Here is a 25289-nt window from a genome sequence, read left to right on the forward strand (position 1 = left end):
TTTAACTCGTTGAAACTCAAGTTTAGCTCCATAGTAGCATTTTTAACATATATTACACTGAGGTCCCCGTGGCAGCATAGCCGGAAATCCCAAAACAGGACACAAACCAAAGACTACAGCAAAAAGAACTAAATCCACAGGCAAGATGTTCAATGCAGGAGTAGATAAAAACTCACTGCCAAAAAGTACACTTCAACACTAAATGAAACTTCAGCGACCTTACTTTAGCAATTAGTTGGAAAAAGGCCGGACCCACAGGTCCATCTTGTATTAGTGTAGTGTTTGCAAGGGGAGGAGTTGTGAAGTTGTGAAATTTAGTGTGGGACCTGAATTAGATTAACTTGCCTGCAGCACTGCCTCCTCTCTCTCCCAAAAATGAAACCTCGTATCATTGGGAGCCTCGTGGATGAGGCATGTGATGTTGGACACCCAATTTTCCAACTCCCACCCTCTATCACCAAGGGTCCACAGTGCTGGCACATACTCATAAAACTGGCCCTTAAAATTCACTCGGTAACACTGAGTTACGCTGAGTAATGCTGCCTCCTGGTGCAGTCGAATCATATCAGGGCAAAATATAATACTTAGAAATGTATGTGCTGGTCTCTAGGACATCCCACCATAACACCAACAACAGCTTGCATTTATATAGCGCCTTTAACATAGTAAAACGTCCCAAGGTGCTTCACAGGAGCGATTATCAGACAAAATTTGACACCGAGCCACATAAGGAGATATTAGGACAGGCGACCAAAAGCTTGGTCAAAGAGATAAGTTTTAAGGAGCGTCTTAAAGGAGGAGAGAGAGGTGGAGAGGTTTAGGGAGGGAATTCCAGAGCTTAGGGCCCAGGCAGCTGAAGGCACAGCCGCCAATGGTGGAGCGATGAAAACCAGGCAAGCGCAAGAGGCCAGAATCGGAGGAGCGCAGAGATCTCGGAGGGCTGGAGGGGGTTTACAGAGATATATGAGAAGATGTCACCACTCCCTCATTCAGTATAAACCTACTAACTCTAGTGGTAAATTAGCTAATTAAAATCTCATTTTTAAACGATTGGCATAGAATTTGAATTTTATTAAATACTTTCCAATAATTATTGGGCCATTTAATAATATCTAAATTGACAAATTATTGCTCCATGTCCCACCTTTCGGTTTCACTCATACATCTTCCTGGATCATTTACCCAGACAGCTATTGTTTTTGCTGCTCTTTAATCAGCTGCCAGGAGGTCAATGGGACTGAATTTGCCAGATTTTACTTCAAAACTGAAATAACGCAATTAGTGCAGTTAAATTCAAGTGAGTCGAGACTGCCTGAGATTCAAACTTGAGCTGGCCGCCTGGGACTCCAGCGTTCTATCCTTGGAGATAATCAGCAACCCCAGAAACGTGAAACATAGTAAGAAAAAAAACATTACTGTAGTGAAGGTGTAGAGAGGTTTGTAGAGAGGTACACTCGTAACTCAACTTACTCAAACTGTCTAAAGAACAACCATCTGTTGACACACTCATTACAAACCGTACAACGTAAATAACTTTTCTTTGTGATGAATTTCTGATAACAATCACATGCTGCTGTTCCCTCATGCTTTATGAATGATTACATTCCTAGTTCATTCCAATATTATGATGGGAGCTGATAATTAAAGCTTCAAAAGGCCAAGTCGAATTGAGTAGTCAGACTAGAATTGAACTCACAAGCCTCCTTTGTTTTTGTGCAATGTTTAGTTATTATTTGGGCCAGTACAGTTCTTTCAGGTGTGTCTGCACCCATGGTATTTGGAAGCAGGAAGCTGCCTCATGTTGGCTTTTGCTAAGTACAGCTAACCCTTTAAGTGCTGAAGTCCCAATACTTCTTCATCGTTCTTACTCAAGCTGCAGCTTCTAATTTCCCCCATTGGTTAGACTCGCAAGACACGTGAAGAAAGTGCTTTTGAAAAATTGAACGGAACGGGAAATTCGCCAGGAGCTGCTCGGCTGGCCCTCTGCTCTCCTCTGCCACTTCCAGGGTTTTCTGATGGAAATGACGGGCAGGTAGAGTACATCTGCCCAAATTTAGAGGGTGGATGCAAAAGGCATGCAAATGATATGCCATCTGGTGTGTGTCAATCGCACCTTAGAAATGCCGAGCGCCAGGAACACCTGTGCATTACTGGTGTCGAGTGTTGTTATGGTATGTGACTGGGTGGGGCTCTTTAAATCTTAAAGGATCCCGACCCCAGGATCAATTCAACTCCTCAGCCTCATGAATTTTAAATCTTAAAAGCCCCCCCCCCCTCCCCAGTATCAATTCAAAAGGCTTAAAAGCAGAGCACGGAGGAGACCAAGACGTAGTCATTCGGCCACTGGGAGAGGACAGTGTGTGTGAAGTTGATGAAAATAGACTGGTCATCACCAAAAGAGTAGATGAGGTTAAATATTAGGTGGAAGAGGTTACTGATATAAAGAAGGAATGGAGTTGGAGAGAGGATAAAAATCAGTTCACTATCAGAGCTCTGGGAAACCCCTAAATTAATGGAAAAAGATTCAGGAGAAACCTCTTCGGGTGGAGAATGAAGGTTTGTGTGACACAAAAGTGCAGTGAATGGCGGTATCCTGGTTGTTTAGGATGTTGATATGGACGGACAGAGGAACTCAGAGGTTTGATGGGGTGGGACTTCCATTTGCCTGACCACAGGTGTGCTGAGCTTGTTGTATTAATTAGAATATTGTCAGCAAACTCCAGGCGTAGAAACACCAATCATTGGGAGTGTGCCTGTTACATTGAGTTACATCGAAACTATAGCACAGTAATAAGCCATTCGGCCCAACTGGTCTATACTGGCATTTATGCTCCTCCCTCCTCATTATATAGAATGTACAGCACAGAAACAGGCCATTCGGCCCAACAGGCCCATGCCGGTGTTTATGCTCCACACGAGCCTCCTCCCTCCCTACTTCATCTAACCCTATCAGCATATCCTTCTATTCCTTTCTCCCTCATGTGTTTATCCAGCTTCCCCTTAAATGCATCTATGATATTTGCCTCAACTACTCCTTGTGGTAGCGAGTTCCACATTCTAACCACTCTTTGGGTAAAGAGGTTTCTCCTGAATTCCCAGTTGGATTTATTACTGACTATCTTATATTTATGACCTCTAGTTTTGGACTCCCCCACAAGTGGAAACATTTTCTCTACGTCTACCCTGTCAAACCCTTTTATTATCTTAAAGACCTCTATCAGGTCCCACCCGCCCCCCCAGTTTGGGGTCAGAAAATATCGTGCCATTGCAGGAGATAAATACTTATTACAGCTTAAAGGGCCAGACATCATCAGAAATGTTTTCGCAGCAAACCAGATGTTTGGTGTTTTTACAATGTCTGGTAGCTCTGCTTTGGGACGCAGAACTCCCACTTCACAAATTCTTGTCTAGGACTCTGGAAGTGCCCCTGCATGAAGACAGGGACGGGAAGGAGGCAATTTTTGGGGGCACCGATAGACAGAGGGCCACAAGGAAAGCAGCAGCAGAGAACTGGAAGGAGGTTGCCAAGGAGGTTAGTGCCGATTTCCTGTATTCAGCACTTGATCGCTCAGTGCCACAAGGAGTTTAATGATGTAACCAAGTCAAGTAAGTAAAGACCCCTTTTCATCCAGACACCAGAACAACACTGGATACCAGTAATGCACAGGTGCTCCTAGGCCCAGCATTTCTAAGGTACAATTGACACGCACCAGATGGCGTATCATTTGCGTGCCCTTTGCATTCACCATCCAAATTTGGGCAAATGCCCTTTACCTGCCCCGTCACTTCCATCAGAAAACCCAGGAAGTAGCAGGGGAGAGCAGAGGGCCAGCCGAGCAGCTCCTGGGGAATTTCCCGCTCCATCCACTGTCAGGGAACCAGCATAACTCCACTGGAAAATCCTGGCCAATACATCACTGGATGAAGAACAATGTCCATGAGGGGACCGCCAATATTGTAAGTCTTTTAAAAAAACAGCCTCATGTAATTTTGTGAATTTCCTATCTTGTCGCATTCAATGGTGCTGTTTTCAGATGGTCTTTGCGAGGGCTGACATGTTAAAAATGTATTCTTGGATGGATTTAGATTTTAAAATCATTCTAAAATTCAACCAAAAGGTACATTATTCCTAATCAAAAGCACATGACTACTGCCATCAGGGCCATCAACCTGAGCGTGTAACTCTTCTTTGTTGTACTTCAAATCATGCCTCTGTTATGAATGTGTAAGTTAGCCAATGTTCTTTTAGAACTTGTGTGAATTTATTGGGGGAGAAATTCGAATTGGGCAGGGATGTTAAGCTGATGGTATCATGTGGGCTGCCTGTTACACGCCTTGTATTATATTAAGTTTTATTAAAGTCAATGAAACTGGATATCGAGCAGGGAGTATAACGAGCGGCAGATACGACACCTCCTGTTTTGCGCCACCGTTTGATGCATTTCTGTCCCGTTAAATCCAAAACTGGAACCTGAAAAAGTTGAATGCCATACACTGAATATTTGACACCTGATAACTTTCCCCCTGTAATTTCTAATGGAAATCCATCTCCAACTTAAGACGGGGAAAAATGGAAACAGTTCTTTACATTGTGCTTGTAAATCTTCCGGCTATTTTATTTTTCGGGGTCCCGTCATTAATTGGTACAGGTCCACACTTCACAAAACGCTGAGATTAATGAAAATAGTTTGCATGTGGAGTGCATAATTGCCAAAATAAAATCTTTCTACCTCAGAGCTAACATCGTCATAAAAACATGAGGGAAGGAGTTGAAGATAGTATCGATGTGTACTGTATACTAATTGCTAATTAGCAATAAAGCCAATTATAATGTATTATATAAGGCAATAAAAGCAAACTGTGCTTGATCAATGGGGAGACTGCGTCTAGAGGTATTTATATAATAGTGGCGAAGGCTATTATGACAAGCATGGTACTAAATAATAGACTTTAATGGTGATTTATTCTGTACAAGACAAAGAAAATAATAGCCTTAAAAATATGGAGAAATTGGAAGTTTTTATGATGATATATAATGAGTGTTGTGAATTGCAGAACTTGGCCTGCTCTTTATTTAACTTGAGGAACCAGGACTTGAGCACATAATCTGGGCTGACACTTTAGAGGAGTTCTCAGGAACTAGTGCTGTCCTTTGTAAATGACATCCATACATTATCCCATCCATTTGTTCAGGTGGACGTTAAAGATCCCACGTTAGCATCTAACAAAATTGAGGAGTTCTCCCAGTGTCCTGACCAACATTCCTCCCTCAGCAGAACACCAGCAAAGGCAGATTAACTCGAGATTCATCTTTGCCGTTTGTCGGAACTTGCTGTGCACAAAATGACTGCTGCACCTGACAGTGACTGCACCGCAAAGTAGTTCATTGTATGTGAGGCGCTTTGGGATGTCCTGAGAGGCATGATACGGGGCTACACAAATGCAAGTTTGCTCTCTAAATTGTCATGGTGCAATAACCATCACAACAGATCAAATGCATCTCACGCTGAGACTGTTTTTGGGGATCCCATTCCTGCATGTTCCTCAGCAAATGAAGTGTATTCATTGGGTGCATTTATGTAGTGTTTAGTTGACTGACCACAGATGGAGAACAATAATAATTTTAAGGAACCAGCTTGTGCTTAGATACCTGTATCAAGTTTAGTTCGATTTAAGTCAACAGAAAAAAAAATCGAGGCCAAAACCAGGGTTAATTCTCTTCCCTCACTTCACCAACTCTAATTTTACCAACAAGGCGATTAATGCTAATGTAACAGACCGTGCCATCTATCTTTACGCAACAGAATCTAACACTTTCTAACACAAACCACCAATGGAAAGTGAGTAGGCTTCCTATCTTGTTCATAGTTCCCCTGATGCTAACAGCAGGCTCCTGCACAGAGTTTCCTGCACAATGGTTTACTCACTGGATGCTCTAGGCTTCCTTAAGGAACACTCCAGGGTCTACTTGAAGTTGGTTTTATTTAGCACAAAGAATCATGGAAAGGTTACAGCACGGAAGGAGGCCATTCGGCCCATCAGGTCCATGCCGGCTCTATGCAAGAGCAATCCAGCTAGTCCCGCTCCTAGGAGGGGCAGACGCCCACAGGCTGCCCTGAAGCTGATCTGTTTTTCTTTGATCAAGGCACAGGGCTCTATGAGAACAAAGGACCACACTCCGAAAACAGACATCAGGACTATAAGGATTCATGATGTAAGGAGCAATGCTACAGGACTCAACTAGGCCAACGAAGCATCAAATGACCGCCTAATGGATGCGGCAGGACCCCCTCAGGAGAGGACTTGAAGCCTTTACCTTATAATCTCCTCACACTGCACTATTTCTCTGAAAAATGACAAAGCATCGAGGCTTCTTTTATCCTAAAGGAGTAGAACCGTACTTTTACAAAAGAAACCATTGACTCTGGCTCAAGCCCAGGGCACCGTAACATTGTGATGTTGACAAAGTTGAAGCTGAGACCATCTCTGGCGCAGACAAGCGTGCACGAGTTGTGAAGAGGGTTGACCTCACCGAACTGTTCGAAGCGGGGATCCTCCTTATGGATTTCACTCGGGCTCCCTGCATATGGAAAATGTGCTCAGGGAACCTGTCTGGCAGTGTGATTGGCTGGGGGAGGGGGCTGTTGCTTGCCATTGCTTTTTTTGTTGGCAGAACAAAACTTTTCTGGCAAGGGAAATGGAAGCAAAGAGGAATATAAGGGGGAAAAAAACTCCCTTTTTTCAGTATGAGGTCTTTGGAAGTGCTGCTGAAGGAAATACAGCAAAGGACTGAAGGCCCAGTATGGAGGAAAAGTCAAGGCAGAGATAAAAAGCTCCGCGGATGGAGGTTGGCAAGAGAGTGAATGGAGGACCTGGCAATAAAGGTTCTGTAGTATCAGGAGAAATTTTTATTGTACTCTATGCCTTTATAAATAGAGGCATAGAATACAAAAGCAAGGAAGTCATGATGAACCTTTTATAAAACACTGGTTTGGCCACAAATGGAGTATAGTGTCCAATTCTGGGCACGGCACTTCAGGAAAGACGTGAAGGCCTTAGAGAGGTCTTACTAGAATGATTCCAGGGATGAGGGACTTCAGTTACATGGATAGTCTGGAGAAGCTGGGGTTGTTCTCCTTGGAACAGAGAAGATTGAGAGGAGATTTGATAGAGGTATTTAAAATCATGAAGGGTCGAGACAGAATAGATAGGGAGAAACTGTTCCAATTGGCGGAAGGGTCAAGAACCAGAGGACATAAAGGGCAAAAGGGTAACTAGGGAGAGAGTAGGGCCTCTTAAGGATCAACAAGGTCATCTAAGTGCGGAACCACAAGAGATGGGTGAGATCCTGAATGAATATTTCACATCGGTATTTACGGTTGAGAAAGGCATGGATGTTAGGGAACTTGGGGAAATAAATAGTGATGTCTTGAGGAGTGTACATATTACAGAGAGGGAGGTGCTGGAAGTCTTAACGCGCATCAAGGTAGATAAATCTCCGGGACCTGATGAAATGTATCCCAGGACGTTATGGGAGGTTAGGGAGGAAATTGCGGGTCCCCTAGCAGAGATATTTGAATCATCCACCGCTACAGGTGAGGTGCCTGAAGATTGGAGGGTAGCAAATGTTGTGCCTTTGTTTAAGAAGGGCGGCAGGGAAAAGCCTGGGAACTACAGACCAGTGAGCCTGACATCTGTAGTGGGTAAGTTGTTAGAGGGTATTCTGAGGGACAGGATCTACAGGCATTTGGAGAGGCAGGGACTAATTAGGAACAGTCAGCATGGTTTTGTGAGAGGAAAATCATGTCTCACGAATTTGATTGAGTTTTTTGAAGGGGTAACCAAGAAGATAGATGAGGGCTGTGCAGTAGACGTGGTCTACATGGACTTCAGCAAAGCATTTGACAAGGTACCGCATGGTAGGTTGTTACATAAGGTTAAATCTCATGGGATCCAAGGTGAGGTAGCCAATTGGATACAAAATTGGCTTGACGACAGAAGACAGAGGGTGGTTGTCGAGGGTTGTTTTTCAAACTGGATGCCTGTGTCCAGCGGTGTGCCTCAGGGATCGGTGCTGGGTCCGCTGTTATTTGTTATTTATATTAATGATTTGGATGAGAATTTAGGAGGCATGGTTAGTAAGTTTGCAGATGACACCAAGATTGGTGGCATTGTGGACAGTGAAGAAGGTTATCTAGGATTGCAACGGGATCTTGATAAATTGGGCCAGTGGGCCGATGAATGGCAGATGGAGTTTAATTTAGATAAATGTGAGGTGATGCATTTTGGTAGATCGAATCGGGCCAGGACCTACTCCGTTAATGGTAGGGCGTTGGGGAGAGTTATAGAACAAAGAGATCTGGGAGTACAGATTCATAGCTCCTTGAAAGTGGAGTCACAGGTGGATAGGGTGGTGAAGAAGGCATTCAGCATGCTTGGTTTCATTGGTCAGAACATTGAATGCAGGAGTTGGGATGTCTTGTTGAAGTTGTACAGGGCATTGGTGAGGCCACACTTGGAGTACTGTGTACAGTTCTGGTCACCCTATTATAGAAAGGATATTATTAAACTAGAAAGAGTGCAGAAAAGATTTACTAGGATGCTACCGGGACTTGATGGTTTGACTTACAGGGAGAGGTTAGACAGACTGGGACTTTATTCCCTGGAGAGTAGGAGGTTAAGGGGTGATCTTATAGAAGTCTATAAAATAATGAGGGGCATAGATAAGGTCGATAGTCAAAATCTTTTCCCAAAGGTAGGGGAGTCTATAACGAGGGGGCACAGATTTAAGGTGAGAGGGGAGAGATACAAAAGGATCCAGAGGGGCAATTTTTTCACTCAAAGGGTGGTGAGTGTCTGGAACGAGCTGCCAGAGGCAGTAGTAGAGGCGGGTACAATTTTGTCTTTTAAAAAGCATTTGGACAGTTACATGGGGAAGATGGGTATCGAGGGATATGGGCCAAGTGCAGGCAATTGGGACTAGCTTAGTGGTATAAACTGGGCGACATGGACATGTTGGGCCGAAGGGCCTGTTTCCATGTTGTAACTTCTATGATTCTATGATTCTATAAGGTGATTGGCAAAAGAACCAATGGTGACATGAGGAAAAACCTTTTTACACAGCGAGTGGTTGGGATCTGGAATGCACTGCCCGAGGGGGTGGTGGAGGCAGATTCAATCATGGCCTTCAAAAGGGAACTGGATAAGTACTTGAAAGGAATAAATTTGCAGGACTACGGGGAAAGGGCGGGGGAGTGGGACTAGCTGGATTGCTCTTGCATAGAGCCGGCATAGACTCGATGGGCTGAATGGCCTCCTTCTGTGCAGTAACCTTTCTATGATTCTATGATTGCTGTGGGTCAGTGGGTAGCACCCTTGCCTCTGGAGTCCAGAAGTTTGTGGGTTCAAATCCCACTCCAGGGACTTCAGTACAAAACTTAGGCTGACACTCCAGTGCAATACCGAGAGAGTGCTGCACTATCTGAGGTGCTGCCTTTTGGATAAGATGTTAAACTTGATGCCCTCTCAGGTGGCTGTAAAAGATCCCATGACACTATTTCAAAGAAGAGCAGGGAAGTTCTCCCCAGTGTCCTGGGCCAATATTTATCCCTCAACCAACATCACTAAAATAGATTATCTGGTTATTACCACATTGCTGTTTATGGGATCTTGCTGTGCGAAAATTGGCTGCCGCATTTCCTACATTACAACAGTGACTACACTTCAAAAGTACTTAATTGGTTGTAAAGCGCTTTAGGACATCCTGAGGTTGTGAAAGGCGCTGTATAAATGCAAGTTCTTTCTTCCTTTAGGGGCGTAGTTCGCACTGCACAAACCAAAACTGTGCACTGAAGCACCCTCGGGGAAGGAGCACGTGACGCACGGGGACAACCTTTTCTACACATTCTTTTATTGCAAAAATGCTGAAGGGTGGAGTCGAGCCAGTCAATGCAAATGAGTTTTCCACGTATGTTTATTTAATCGGCAGCTTATCCTCGTGGCTGGGAAAAGATACACACTACAGAGAGGAAGATAATGAATACAGAATAGAAGAAATAATTAAGAAACGGAGGACCGATAAGATAAACTATTCCTAATAGCCCTACAACCCTCCGAGATCTTAAAAATAAGACCTTAATTGGCTAATTTTACTACTAGAGTCAGTAGGTTTACACTGAATAAGGGAATGGTGGTATCTTCTCATATATCTCTGTAAACCCCCGTCAGCTCTACAACCCTCCGAGATCTCTGCGTTCCTCCAATTCTGGCCTCTTGAGCTTCCCCGATTTTCATCGCTCCACCATTGGCGGCCGTGCCTAGGCCCTAAGCTCTGGAATTCCCTCCCTAAACCTCTCCCACTCTCCACCTCTCTCTCCTCTTTTAAGACGCTCCTTAAAACCTACCTCTTTGACCAAGCTTTTGGTTCACCTGCCCTAATATCTCCTTATGTGGCTCGGTGTCAAATTTTGTGTGTTAATCGTTCCTGTGAAGCGCCTTTGGACATTTTACTATGTTAAAGGGGCTATATAAATGCGAGTTGTTGTCATTATTGTTGTTGTTGCCGCTGCTGTTGTTGTTGTTATAGTTTGCTACTTACAATAATGGCAAGTTGGCATTAAAATGGTCTTAACTTAATTCACATTTCAGTTCAGGGTCATTATGAATGTTTTCTAAACAGAATTGTCTAATGCATCTTTATAGAATTCTCTACATTTGGAACCAAACACAAATCCCAACAGAATTCATAGATCTATTATATTCAACGCACAAGTGGTATTGTTGGTGCACAAAATGTCTATTTCTTCTCCATCATCCGTCCATATCTTAAATTCAAAACATGGTTCATGCAGTGGCAGGATGGCACAGCCAATTGGAGCATCAGTGCATGGCACCAATGCATGGCACCACTGTGTGCAGACAGGGCTTTGATTTTGCCCTACACATTTAAGTTACCGATCTTGGCATGTTGCCATGAGGAAATGCCGAGAGGAGGGGGAATTGTTTCCAGCTGCTCCCAGATGCATCCTCGTGTCTGGGACGCCATTGGCAGAGGATTAGGCACAGATCATTCAGTCCAGATTACTGTTCAAGGTAAGCAAGGTTGGGGGGGGTGGAGAGGGGATATAGATAAACAGAGAGCTAACCCTTAAAACAAAACAAAAGTTTTTGCAGGAAGAAGAAACCTTTTTGACAGATTAGCATACGCTTGTCAGCTGCAGTAGCAAGTGTATAATCGACCTCGGTGTCCCTGAGCTCGGGAGGGTCTGGGTTCCTGCTCCTGATCACTAGCCAGTAATTCCTGTCGGAGAATAAACGTGCAAGGATGTTGAGTTTGATGTGTGATGTTCCCTGCAGCTGAATAGCCTGCCAGCTCTCCTGGACTGGACTTACAAATTAAAGAATGGGATATGAACATAAGAAATAGGAGCAGGAGTAGGCCATACAGCCCCTCGAGCCTGCTCCGCCATTCAATAAGATCATGGCTGATCTTCTATCTCAACTCCACTTTCCCGTCCTATCCCCATATCCCTTGATTCCCTTAGTGTCCAAAAATCTATTGATCTCAGCCTTGAATATACTCAATGACTGAGCATCCACAGCCCTCTGGGGTAGAGAATTCCTAAGATTCAAAAGAGTGAAGACATTTTTCCTCATCTTGGTCCTAAATGGCCGACCCCTTACCTTGAGACTATGCCCCCTAGTTCTAAACTCTCCAGCCAGGGGAAACAGCCTCTCAGCATCTACCCTGTCAAGCCTTCTAAGAATTTTATACATTTCCATGAGATCACCTCTCATTCTTCTATACTCCAGACAATACAGGCCCATTCTATCCACTCATGGATTTGTACCCTAGAATGAATCATTTTCTTCAGAAGAGGAAGGGTTTATGGAACAAGTTGAAGGAGGGAAAAGCATTGGTTGATTGTTCTTCTTGCTTCAGCTTTACCTTCAAGGCTTCTACAAGATTTTGAAATTCAATATCATTACAATAGAAACAAAATGTTGTAAAACAAAATACAATAAATGAATCTTCAAGACACCGAACAAAACTTATTTTATTGCAAAAATATTTTTGTTATTAGTTTCCTATCTAATGTGCAGCTCCTAAAAAGGTAAAACTTCTTCAGCGTGGAACAATAATATAGGGTATATTTTTACAACTCGTGCTGGAAATTCAAAATGCTGAATGGAAGACGTTATTACACTTGCACCACAGAGGGCAGTATGAGACAACAAACAACAAAAACCAAACCAAACACAAACATGAGCACACACGCACACTTATACACTACATAGGCACACACGTACATACATATAGACACATAAATACAGTCACAACATACATGCAATCAGTTCAAAATATCGACAACATTTTCAGTTGCTCAGAATAAGGTTTCCTAATACGTTGCTGCTCCCAGGTTCCTTTCGCTGTTTGAAGGCAGCGATGTGCCTCCAGGGAAATTGGGAGCCTGAGGCTAATCAAGATGGAAGTAGAAGGTACCAGGTGTTGGAGACCCAATAGGTACATTTATCCAATGAGAATACCTGACTGAATAGACGTGGTTTTTTTTAAATTGATTCTTGGGACGTGGGGTCGCTGGCAAGGTCGACTTTTATTGCCCATCCCGAACAACTGAGTGGCTTCGCTAGGCCACCTCAGAGGGCAGTTAAGAGTCAACTACGTTGGCGTAGGACTGGAGTCACATGTAGGCCAGACTGGGTAAGGACAACAGGTTTCCTTCCCTAAAGGACATTAGTGAACCAGTTGGGTTTTTACAACAATCTAACATGCTTCATTTTTACCGATGACACTAGCTTTTTATTTCTAGTAATTTTCTAAAAAGGCCTTTCCGGCTGATTTGCCTTGATTTCCTTCTGCTATGCTACAGTGTAACGGTGGAAAGTCAAGCCCCAGACGCACCAATTACTGGAAGTAGTTCTTGATCACAGAATGCCGCACCGGTCTCCCAGCACTGAACGTCAGATCAACCTCACGCGGATCTCCTCCTTTCTCTCACCCTCTTCCTGTCGATTTTAAGCCCGATGGACCTTCCGTTTTGTCTTGTTGCAGGTTGGATAAACAAAGTTGACCAATGACTGGATACCTCCATTATTGGAAGTAGTTCTTTGTGACAGAGTTTCATACCAATCTCTGCTTCCTCATCCTTTTTCTGTGGGCTGGAACCCCCCTCCCCCCCTCCCACCACCGACTCCCCCATGGGAGCTCCTACTCCTCCTGCTGCACAGACTGCAGTTACTCTGCAGACTTTGGCGGGACTGTGAGCAGCACCCAGGCTGAGCAGTCCAACAAATGGAACTGTTGGTTTTGCACACCTAGGGGCCAAGGGCCATTGTACTTGGGCTCTGCTGCTGTGTAAAGGTGTCCAAGTGGAATCATTAGCAATGAATGAAGAAGATCGCTCTGGTCTTACAAACAACATCTTTTTATTCTCTTAGGGCCTTCAAATAATTCAGGCACCACGGACTGGTGCATAATTATGGACGCTTCTGGGATAATACACATTGATACAGGCAGTGTCAAGTTCCTGTGCTTAGATACCACCGAGACATTTATGGGGTGGAACCGTTTCCTGTTCACCTGTGTATTGGAGTTGACAGTTGGAGTCCTGACAGCACAATTGGGGCCATCCATAATCCCTTTGACTCTTTGGAAGCCTGCCAGGGGGTGAAAGTTTTGTGATCTTTCTGGTTGGAGTCACCTTTCTGGCAAGAAAGTTATGAAGGTATTTCGCCTGGCCAGCATGGTGTCAGTCATATGCTATATAGAGTTATAGAACTAAGTCCCGTTCACCCAACACCCGCTGTGCTCGCTGACCTATGTTGGCTCCCAGTCTGGGAAAGCCTCGATTTTAAAATTCTCATCCTTCTTTTCAAATCCCTCCATGACCTCGCCCCCTCCCTGTCTCTGTAACCTGCTCCAGCCCTACAACCCCCTGAGATCTCTGCGCTCCTCCAATTCTGGCCTCTTGTGCATCTCCGATTTTAATCATTCCATCATTGGCGGCCGTGCCTTCAGCTGCCTAGGCCCTAAGCTCTGGAATTCCCTCCCTAAACCTCTCCGCCTCTCCACCTCTCTCTCCTCCTTTAAGACGCTCCTTAAAACCTACCTCTTTGACCAAGCTTTTGGTTCACCTGCCCTAATATCTCCTTATGTGGCTCAGTGTTAAATTTAGTTTGATAATCGCTCCTGTGAAGCGCGTTGGGATGTTTTACTAGATTAAGGGCGCTTTATAAATGCAAGTTGTTGCTTATGTGCTGTAAACTGGTTACTCTATGATGGCCTGGAAGGATTCTGTAGCATAGAAGCTTGATACCCTTGTGAGCTTCACTACCACGAGAAGAGCCATCTCATTCCTCGTGTGGTTCTCCGTAGGTCAGCCTATAGCACACGGTGCAGCTTGGTCAATGCCTCTGCAGTGAAATAAAGGTGGCAGTGGCAGGTCTCCCCTGACATACCCAGGTATGGTGTATAAATATGGGTCCTTGGGAATTGTTAGGTGCATGCGTAACATCTGCTGCTCCCGTTAATGCAACGCAATTGGAACAATCTCCAAAGAGATTCCCATCCTCAAAACCTTGGTAGCTGCGAGTTGTAATGAAGCAGCAATTGAAAGAAAAAAACTGCAGCAAAAGCCTTGGCTGGCAAAGTTTTGCAGGAACGTAGAAATGCAAATGCAGCAAAAAAAGCTATGCTGAATGCTAAATGACCAAAGTCAACAAATGACCACTGCCCAAGAAATGCGATGGTTTTCCACCAACACCATAAGAGCAGAAGGAGGCCATTCAGCCCCTCGAACCTGTTCCGCAGTTTAATAAGATCACGGCTGATCTGTATCTTAACTCCATCTACCCGCCTTGGTTCCCTAACCCTTAATACCTGTGCCTAACAAAAATCTATCAACCTCAGTTTTGACATTTTCAATTGACCCCCAGCCTCAACCTCACTTCAAGGATTCTACTAAAGCAGACCAGGCCAGTGGAGCAGTCATGCATCCATTTTGTTCAGATGAGGTGTGTGCTGGGGGACAGAGTAAGGCCAAAACTTGTGAAATTCACCGAGGTGCCTTAATTACCATAATTATCCAATCTAAATGAGACATGCATTTGCCTCCATTGCTGCCTTATCTCAACCAGCAAATTCCCAGGTTGGGAAATTCAAAGTGGTGTTATTGGGCTATGCAGGTTTTCACATCCACGCCTGCTCATAGGAAAGATCTTGCTGCCGGCTGGGCCTCATAAAATTAGGGAAATAATTTTCTGTGGTGAATCAATTGATATATATAATTGTAAACAATTTTACAACACCAAGTTATAGTCCAGCAATTTTATTTTAAATTCACAAGCTTTCGGAGACTTCCTCCTTCCTCAGGTAAATGTTTCAGGAGCTCCTCGAAGCCTACGCATTTATACATATAGAACAATACATGGTGTTTACAGACTGCCCCTGCAACTGCCCGTTGCCAAGGCAATCACCGTGTTCAGACAGAGAGGTGTCACCTGCAGAACCCCCGAATACACATTCAACAAAAAAACAAACAGGGAAAAAAAACAGAGAGAGGCAGAAACATCCGGAAGGCAGAGAAAGCCAGCAAATGACCCATTATATTAAAAACAGATAACATTTGTTCGCTGGTGGGGTAACGTGTAGCGTGACATGAACCCAAGATCCCGGTTGAGGCCGTCCTCATGGGTGCGGAACTTGGCTATCAATTTCTGCTCGACGATTTTGCGTTGTCGTGTGTCTCGAAGGCCGCCTTGGAGTACGCTTACCCGAAGGTCGGTGGTATTTTTATAGCGATGTTTGTTCTATAGCACATGGTTGTGTAAAGAACAGATCTCAGGAGGTTTAATTGGTGGTGGTGCCTTACATACCCGTATATAGAGACAAAATAACTCATGTCTCATGAGCACCATCTCAAGGGCTAAACCAAGCAACCTACACCATGAATGGTTTTATTTAAGGCAATAAGATGACACTTCATTGCTTGGGCCATCTGACCCATATCGAGATCTAGAGATTCCCACTGGGAACTTTCGATGGGGAGTTTGTGCACAAAATGAAATACAACGTGGAGGAAAATTGGCAAATGCAGGACCTCAAATGCTTCATGAATCTAACTAAGGATAAGACCATTGCGACTATCGCAGGGAGATCCAGATAAAAAAAAGATCTCAGTGAAGACAAGGCAGATGGTACGGAAATGTTCAGCCCTGCGGAGAGAGAAAAAGACAAGTCATCTTATGATGCAAAAAAAAATCAGATCCTGTGCACTGATGTGAGAAACAATTTCACTCACGACGCGCTAAAAGGAAATAAGTGAACATACTATGAATTAAATTGTTTTTCACTGAAGAACTGAGGATTTACTGCGAACCTACGCTTTACTTGACAGCAAAATGCTTGATACTATCACCAGATGTGAGATGAGAAAATTTCCATTATCCAGCACTGTCAACCATCACCCAATGAGCACAGCAAGGAAGATAAGTAACCAGTTAAATGATATACAGTCCCACCTGTATCATTCATATGTAGCAGTTACCTACCTATTATGGCTTCACTGTCCCAATACCAATCATTACTCCGTTATTGGACACGGAATAGAAACTTGTACACTAAGCCCATTCATATTGGTCACAGTCCTTGTTTGTCAGCCACACGTCTCTGTGTAATGGATACTTTGATATCTGAGGCTATACTGAACAGATAATATCCTGTCAATATGAGTCAGTAGAGGATGTGGCGGGAAGTCATTACCTTACTGTTGGTTATAGGTTGTGTTTAATGCTCGTAAATTGTTATCATGCATCTAAAGTAGTCATGAGCTATTTGTAACTACCACAATGAAATGGTCAATCAAATGGAACAACCTTTATATAAAGGTCACCTGTCTACAGCATTTCCACACACCCAGGAGACTGGGAGAACATACTGATAAAGCATAAAAAAAGACAAATTAAAACTGCTTTAGGGATAGTGTGAGCTGTTGCTTTACACTATTGAATAATGTAAGTTACAGTCACAAATACCAATTATTGTGACTTTTAGTGCTGTCATCAGCACTATGCCAGAATACCGAATCTGATGGTAAGCCATGAATTTCATTAAGCTTTAATTGGATTTAATTCGGGTTCTCACCAGGTGCTTGTGCCCAACGGAGAGGTCAGCTCCCATGGGCGAGCAATCTACTTCCTATGCACTAAAGCTTGACTGTGAGCACTAAGTAATGTGGGACAGCATGCTCTGGGTGAACAATGAACCTGTATATTGTTGCAGGTTTCCATTATACACCTCAATCACTTTAGAGGATGATTAATATCAGTCTTTTGTAATAGACTGTATGATGCAACAAATTTATTCGTAGGAACATAGGAACAGGAGTAGGCCACTCAGCCCCTTGACTCAGTTCTGCCATTCAATTATATCATGGCTGCTCTGTATCTTAACTCTATCTACCTGCCTTGGTTCCCTAACCCTTAATACCCTCGCCTAACAAATATCTAGCAATTTCAGTTTTGAAATTTTCAATTGACCCCCAGCCTCAACAGCCTTTTGGGGGAGAGAGTTCCAGATTTCCACTCCCCTTTGAGTGAAGAAGTGCTTCCTGACATCACCCCTGAACGGCCTAGCTCTAATTTTAAGGTTCTGCCCCCTTGTTCTGGACTCCCCCCACCAGAGGAAATAGTTTCTCTCTATCCACCCTATCGAATCCTTTAATCATCTTAATTAGATCACCCCTTAATCTTCTATACTTGAGGGAATACAAACCTAATCTATGCAACCTGTTCTCATAATTTAAACCTTTTAGACCTGGTATCATTCTGGTAAATCTGCGCTGCACTCCCTCCAAGGGCTAATATATCCTTCCTGAGGTGCGGTGCCCAGAACTCCAGAATGCAGATCTCCAGATGGGGTCTCACCAGAGCTCTGTACAGCTGTAACCTATATCGTGGATAGTTACGTACAAAATCTGCCGAGCCTCTGCACCACGCTCCTGCACGGGAGTTAAAGTCGGCGCTTTTGTCACTAATTCTAGGCCTGCCTTAGTTTCCTTTCGAAGGAGCTCTGTAGCTGCAGAACGTTGTCCAAGTTTGTCATTGATGACCTTTACTAAGGTTCATTTGACAAAAACTTCTCACCAGCACTCGTCAGGCGAGGGTATCAAGGATTACAGAACCAAGGCGGGGAGGTGGAGTTAAGATACAGATCAGTCATGATCTAATTGAATGTCGGAGCAGGCTCAAGGGGCCGGATGGCCTCCTTCTGATCCTACTCCTGTTTTTGGTGATAGGATTGCTCAGAACAAGGCTAAATGTAGATCATTCAACTGTTGGTTCGTTCTTCCAGCATTCCCTCATTCCTTAACTCATGTTTACATTTTTCCACTCAGATTCATGGAGAGCAATGAGAGCGCTGGGGTGCTCAGAGATGGATTTGGGGAGAGATAAAACCTTATGAAAAGGACCGCTAAAAACTCCAGAAAAGTTCAACTACCTCTTCAGCATTTGAGCCCTGGAATAATAGCCGAAGAATAATACAGCAGTAGTGGGGCAGATATCTACGGATGGAACGTGCTCATCGTTCTTTTGGCCTGGACTAAGAGTAAGTTTTAATAAAAAAAGGAAAAATGCAAATTCAGTGACAGCTGCAGCTCATAATAAGTAAATTGGTCACAATTTGCTCAATGACTCCTCTATCGGTATAAATTCAGCTCTCCCAGAAAATATGCGCTGTAAATTGTAATGTTTCTAATGCCTTTGATTAAGGCTGGAAAAGTGAAGCAATCGGTGATAATGACACATTGCTGGAATTGGTGCTTTTGGTTGAGACTGTGTAATCTGCCGTCAGCTAATGGGCCCTATATTTTGTCATGTTTGTTGCCATACTAAATAGTGCGTCTGCCAGTTATAGTGGCACAAATCCAATTCTGAATCATTGCCAAAAAAAAAGGGAATCATCACCATTTCAGGACAGGAAAGAGTCCCAAGGAATTACATGCAATCTTCATCAGCAGGGAGTTGCACAGAACGAATACACTAATAATCTTATGAGATTGGTTAGGATATCTACTTGATTGGTAGCTCTTTTAGAGTTTAGCAAACTCTGTTTAAATTTGGTTGCTTTTCGGAATGTATTCATCAGCCTGACTGGTTAAAATTGGACATTACATCTGAAACTTGCAGGCCAGTGAGTTTTCACAAATAGTAAATGAATGGCTTAGTCTCTCCTTTGGGCATCTGGCTCAGATGATTAACTCATTGCAACCATTTTAACAAAATGACACAGCACATTTTGTTTTTTGAGGGTGAAGCTGATTTTTAAGTCCTCATGTACCATTACGAAATTGAAGAAGCCAATACCATGCTACACCTTAGATGAAAAAAACCTGGATTTGCCACTGCACAGTAAATGATACAACTCTTTGGCAAGCGTCTTGTAAAGTGGAGGTAGCAAAGGTGGGTCTCTTCTGACAAGGCTGGGTATGTGTGATAAGGTCTATAAATGCATGTCCTGGGCTAGTAACTGGTATGGCCAAAACACCTATGGGGTCACTACACCCAAATTTGTTGGATCCTCCAGATCTCCTCTTCCTCATCTCAATTGTGCGGTGCATTTGGAAGCCCAAAAGGATTAGCCGTCCTCACCTCTTTGTATGGTCTTTGATGTGGAGCCTTCGAGGAGCAGGCGTGCTCCTCCTGACTCCACCGCACTCCCGAAGGCCACTGCTGACCCACGATTGGACCCCCTCCCATTCTCTTTCTCCCCCCACTCTGGGAATTACTTCAGGGCTTCTCCTGGCGAGGTAAGCACCCCGAAATTCACCTGCTGAAACGTGCGAGCTGCGTGTGGAGGCGTGACAGGCGCTGGCAGCTCACCTAAATTATTAAGATGAGGCCTTAGGCCCGATTTCGGGCCTCCTTGTTGGGGTGCGTGCTGCCTATCCAGCGCTGATTTTTACAAAAACGGGCCCATGACGGATTCCTACCCCTTTAGCAGAATTTTGTGGTACTTTTTTTTTCAGCTCCGCCTTCGCTTACAGATGTTTTAAATCACAGAAATGGATCTGATCTTGACTGATGACACCAATGTGAGTACGTGCCCTAGGTATTCACGTGGGGAGTGTGTGGAGCATTTTTCCATCAGAGCATGAAATCCTGTGGTTTTCTCCTTGCACTCTATCCAGTTCTCTCCATTTCTCCACTGTCCCACCTACCGGTTTTCTTTGTTTCAGGTTACTTTATGCATCTTCCCTTTCTTCACACTATTGTAACATCAGCTGTTAAAGTAGGCCTTATTTGTTGGAAGACAAGCCTTAGGAACTAGGGGGAAAAACCCTTCAATTGCTCCTTAACAAGCGAAAATATTGCTAGTGCAGGACTGGTGCATTAACGTGTGTTGTGCCTTTTTACACCATGCAGCAATTGCAAGTGTGTGGAAAAAAGATAGCGACTGTTCTATTAATAGTAATGCACAAAACTACTACACGTTAGTAAACAATCAGTGTGCACACTTGCTCTAACAAAGACAGAGGAAATTTATCTCCTTAGACTTTTGATGACCACTCAATGTTCATAACTATGAAATCATCAGAAACTTTCAGCTGTGTTGTTCCCTTCTTACTTGTTCCATCCTAATTATTATTCTACCTCCAAATACTTGGCTTGCAGTTCTTGGTCACATAAATACACACAGCCTAATATAACGTATAAAACTGTGATGTGGAGATGCCGGTGATGGACTGGGGTGGACAAATGTAAGGAAACTTACAACACCAGGTTATAGTCCAACAGTTTTATTTGAAAATCACAAGCTTTTGGAGGCTTTCTCCTTCGTCAGGTGAATGTGGGATCCCATGGAAGGTACCTCTGTTGGTTCCGTCCCGTGTTTGTCTTCTGAGGAGGTCTATGTGATTTTTCGCTGTGGCCCGTCGGAACTGTCGATCGACGAGTCGAGCGTCATATCCCGTTCTTACACAGGACGCAACCAACAGAGTACCCTTCGTCGTTCAGTATTTCCCCGGAGCGGAGAAACTGCGCCATGTTCTCCGCAGCCTTCAACATGTCATCGATGACGACGAACACCTCGCTAAGGCCATCCCCACACCTCCACTACTCACCTTCAAACAGCCACCCAACCTCAAACAGACCATCGTTCGCAGCAAATTACCCAGCTTTCAGGAGAACAGCATCCACGACACCACACAACCCTGCCACGGCAACCTCTGCAAGACATGCCAGATCATCGACACAGATACCACCATCACACGAGAGGACACCACCCACCAGGTACATGGTTCATACTCCTGTGACTCGGCCAACGTTGTCTACCTCATACGTTGAAGGAAAGGATGCCCCGGAGCATGGTACATTGGTGAGACCATGCAGACACTGCGACAACGGATGAACGGACACCGCGCAACAATCGCCAGACAGGAGGGTTCCCTCCCAGTCTGGGAACACTTCAGCAGTCAAGGACATTCAGCCACCGATCTTGGGGTAAGTGTTCTCCAAGGCGGCCTTCGAGACACACGACAATGCAAAATCGTCGAGCAGAAATTGATAGCCAAGTTCCGCACCCATGAGGACGGCCTCAACCGGGATCTTGGGTTCATGTCACGCTACACGTAACCCCACCAGCGAAAAAAGAGTTATCTGTTTTTAATACAACTGGTCATTCTCTCTCTTTCTCTTCCTTTCGGATGTTTCTCTCTCTCTCTCTCTCTCTCTCTCTGTCTTTGGGTTCTGACCGTTTGTATATTCAGTCGTCCTGTATGTAATGTCTCTCTGTCTGAACACTCCTTTGATTGCCTTGATAACGGGCAGTTGGAAAGATTATCTGTAATCACCAGGCATTGTTCTCTGACTATAAATGCGCTACCTTCCATGGAATCCCACACTCACCTGACGAAGGAGAAAGCCTCCGAAAGCTTGTGATTTTCAAATAAAACTGTTGGGCTATAACCTGGTGTTGTAAGATTCCTTACGTATAAAACTGTGATCAAGGATCATAATTATTTCTGCAGAAGATGCTTTCATTGTTACTTCCCAAAGCCAAAGCTCATTAATAATCATTTAAAAGGAAAAGATGTACTGGCTCATTAAAAAAAAACGTTTTTTTATTCATTCACGGGATGTGGACGTCGCTGGCGAGGCCGGCATTTATTGCCCATCCCTAATTGCCCTTGAGAAGGTGGTGGTGAGCCGCCTTCTTGAACCGCTGCAGTCCGGGTGGTGACGGTTCTCCCACAGTGCTGTTAGGAAGGGAGTTCCAGGATTTTGACCCAGCGACGATGAAGGAACGGCGATATATTTCCAAGTCAGGATGGTGTGTGACTTGCATACCTTGGGTCTTTTATAGACCTGTACTGAAATCCATTAAAAAATGAAAGCATAGCCTGAATTTCTATAATGCTTCTCTGCAAATCGTTTACCTTGTAAAATTTCTGTAAATTTTATTGCAGTAATTTATTCGCTGATCTTTCTGCTTGTTAATCAGCCCCCAGTACACACTTGGTTAGTTGATTTTGAATTTTACCATATTAATGGAGGGGACCATCAAAGATTGGACGAATAAAACAAATTGGGCTGTTATTCTAGTAATTAAAATCTCTGATTCTAACCATCTCTTTCCCACGAGGCAATTATGTTCTATTTGGATTCTATTCCATTCCAGCCAATGATGTACCCGGAGCTGCTTTTTACGGAGACTTCGGATATAAAAAAAATTCAGTAACTTGTGCAATTAAAATGGAATGGGGATTTTAGTGTCTGCCAGCAGAACGTTAAGAAGTGATATTGGGACCAATTTTAAGAAAATCTTGTGACGTGCTGTGTTTACCTGCCACCCTCCTGTAACCGTTTGGTCGAGCAATAGTTTTACAAGAGGCGCATGGTTTATCCAGCTGAGAGGGGCGGGGGCAGAGGTGCAGGAGTAAGGGGCAGATGTTGAGTGCTGGGTGGTGACTCGGTGAGAATTCACAGGGGTAGAAATTGGTATGCCTTGCGCCTGTTTTTTTTTTAGGTGGGAAAACAGGTGTTAGGCTCCTTGAATATGTAAATTTGTCACTGATGAGTGGGACAGGAGTGTTGCGTTTCAATTTTTTAAAGAAACACCTTCCTGTGGAACCAGGGGTCGCAATCGCGCTCTGCCCCCACCCCACAGGCCGCTGCAACCCTTCCCTACCGGTGCGGTCGTTTGATTTCATCAGTTATGAACCTTGAGTGGTCATCAAAATTCTAAGGAGAAATTGACGTCTCCCGTCTGGCGAGCTGTCCGTGGAGGAGTGACCAGCCACCAGCAGCTCACTCATCTATTCAGTTGAGGTCCGAGGAACGATTTCCATTGAGTCTCTTTCTTTGGACGTGCTTTGTCTCCGCAGCGAACACGGACTCATTTCTGTTCCACGGTGTTTTTTATTCCAATTCCTTTTAGCACCAATTGTAAACAGCCCTTGCACTGAGATTAACTCATCCAGCACATACGGGGAATCAAACCTAAGACCTTCCTTGTTGGTATATGGCTCAAACCTCATCCCCTTGACTAGCTGGTCCATTGGTGGACTCATTCCCGATATTTTAAAAATCTTGAACCTTATAGTTTTGTCTATGAAAAATCTGTTCTGATGTGTTCAACTTGCCTCAAGAGATGTTTCGGGCTTACACCGCATAATGGGGTCTCTCGCTGCCCCACCAGCCCCTCCAGACCTCAGCCCTAGAGTTCTTTTGGCTTGTCTGGACTGTCTTGGAGAAATGTTTTTTCTCAATGTCAGCTTTCTACTTTCTCATGTGTTAATTTACCACAATCACAAGTTATTTAAGTAGCATCGCTAATCAAAAATTGGGCCCTTGACTGCAATAAACTAAACCCAGGTAATACCACTGCAATATCATTGTGGAAATGGTGGCTTTACTTACAAGCAGCTGAGAGGCCAATATTTACAGAGCAGGAGGTTAAATTGACTGTGAAGGAAGCGATGAGGTTGGGCTAACATGAATCCACCAAACCTCAGACCCCCTTCTAACACCCCAGGAAAGGGCGGCTGTGAGGCTGAATGGAATCTATTACAGTAAAATAAGCTGACAGGATGACAGAAAAGATTCAGAGAGAGTCCGAAATCGTGTAGAGGCAACGGAGGAGGAATTCACATCCCGAGAACCCCATGCCATTTTTCGTATTTATTTATTTGTTCTTGAGAAGTGATGGTGAGCCTTCTCCTTGAATTGTTGACCCAGCAACAATGGAGGAATATTAATATATGTCCAAGTCAGGGTGGGGTGCGACTTGGAGGGGAACTTAGAGGTGATGGTGTTCCCACGACATTGCTGCTCTTGTCCTTCTCGATGGTAGAGGTTGCAGGGGAGGGAGATGCTGATGGAATAACCTTGGCGAGATTCTGCAGTGCATCCTGTAGATCGTACATTCTGCAGCCACGGGGCATTAGTGATGGAGGGGGTAGATATTGAGTCCAGTGGCAGGGGAACAGAAAAGAGCATCAGAATTTTTGGGTGGCAATTGATGGCTATGAGATTGGTAAGAGATGAACCGACTCTGGTCAGATTTTTAACATTATGCATTATCTCATATCGTTCACTGTTTAAAACATCAATTGCATGTCAGATAGGCTGACATGGGTCCAGTAACACATTGTACAGTATATTCCATACCGTTTGGTAAGCATGTTCACTTAACATCTAATGCAGCAAGTTTGAAAATCAAAATATTGTCAGATAATGCAGAGTCTAAACTCATAACGTTCATAAGTCATGCTTTCATCTATTTACATGGCTCATTCATGTTCCAAATTATGGCTGATTTCTCAGGAGGCGGCATCAACAATTTATTTGCGAACACTAGAAATGATGAGGGGAAGGAGTGCAGAATATGTTGGGTGTGATCGTTCATGTGCCATATTTCATATAATAATTGAACGTATCTGATATATTTGTGACTGAACATTTGTTTAACACAGTGGGACGTATTAAACTCCAATTCAAAGGTGACTTATGGGCACACGTGTTTATGTTTGTGGAAATTGGGTTAATTTAGTTAGATTTGACTCTTTAGTTAGTTTAATGAGTGCTTTGGACATTACGTGACGAGGCGTTGGCTTTCTGTTTAATTCATTTGGAAAACACCAAGTTTGCGGTAATTATGACAGGAATAAGGTTGCAGCCAAAAAAATAAAATTCCAGTGTAAACAGTAACATTACCACAGACAGGACACTTCCAGCTGCCCAGTGTGTTGTTTTATTGTCAGCTCTACAAA

General features: G+C 43.9%; 1 long non-coding RNA gene across 1 annotated transcript in view; it reads right to left on the reverse strand.

Moving 5' to 3' along the window:
• Positions 1-15331: 15331 nt before the first annotated feature.
• LOC137324273 (uncharacterized) overlaps positions 15332-25289 on the reverse strand; it is a 51079-nt gene continuing 41121 nt past the window's right edge. The window contains exon 2 of the long non-coding RNA XR_010963579.1: positions 15332-16233. This is a non-coding gene — a long non-coding RNA (uncharacterized lncRNA). The remainder of the gene's footprint in view (positions 16234-25289) is intronic.

Source organism: Heptranchias perlo, chromosome 8, assembly GCF_035084215.1.
Source record: "Heptranchias perlo isolate sHepPer1 chromosome 8, sHepPer1.hap1, whole genome shotgun sequence".
Classification (NCBI taxonomy): Eukaryota; Metazoa; Chordata; class Chondrichthyes; order Hexanchiformes; family Hexanchidae; genus Heptranchias; species Heptranchias perlo.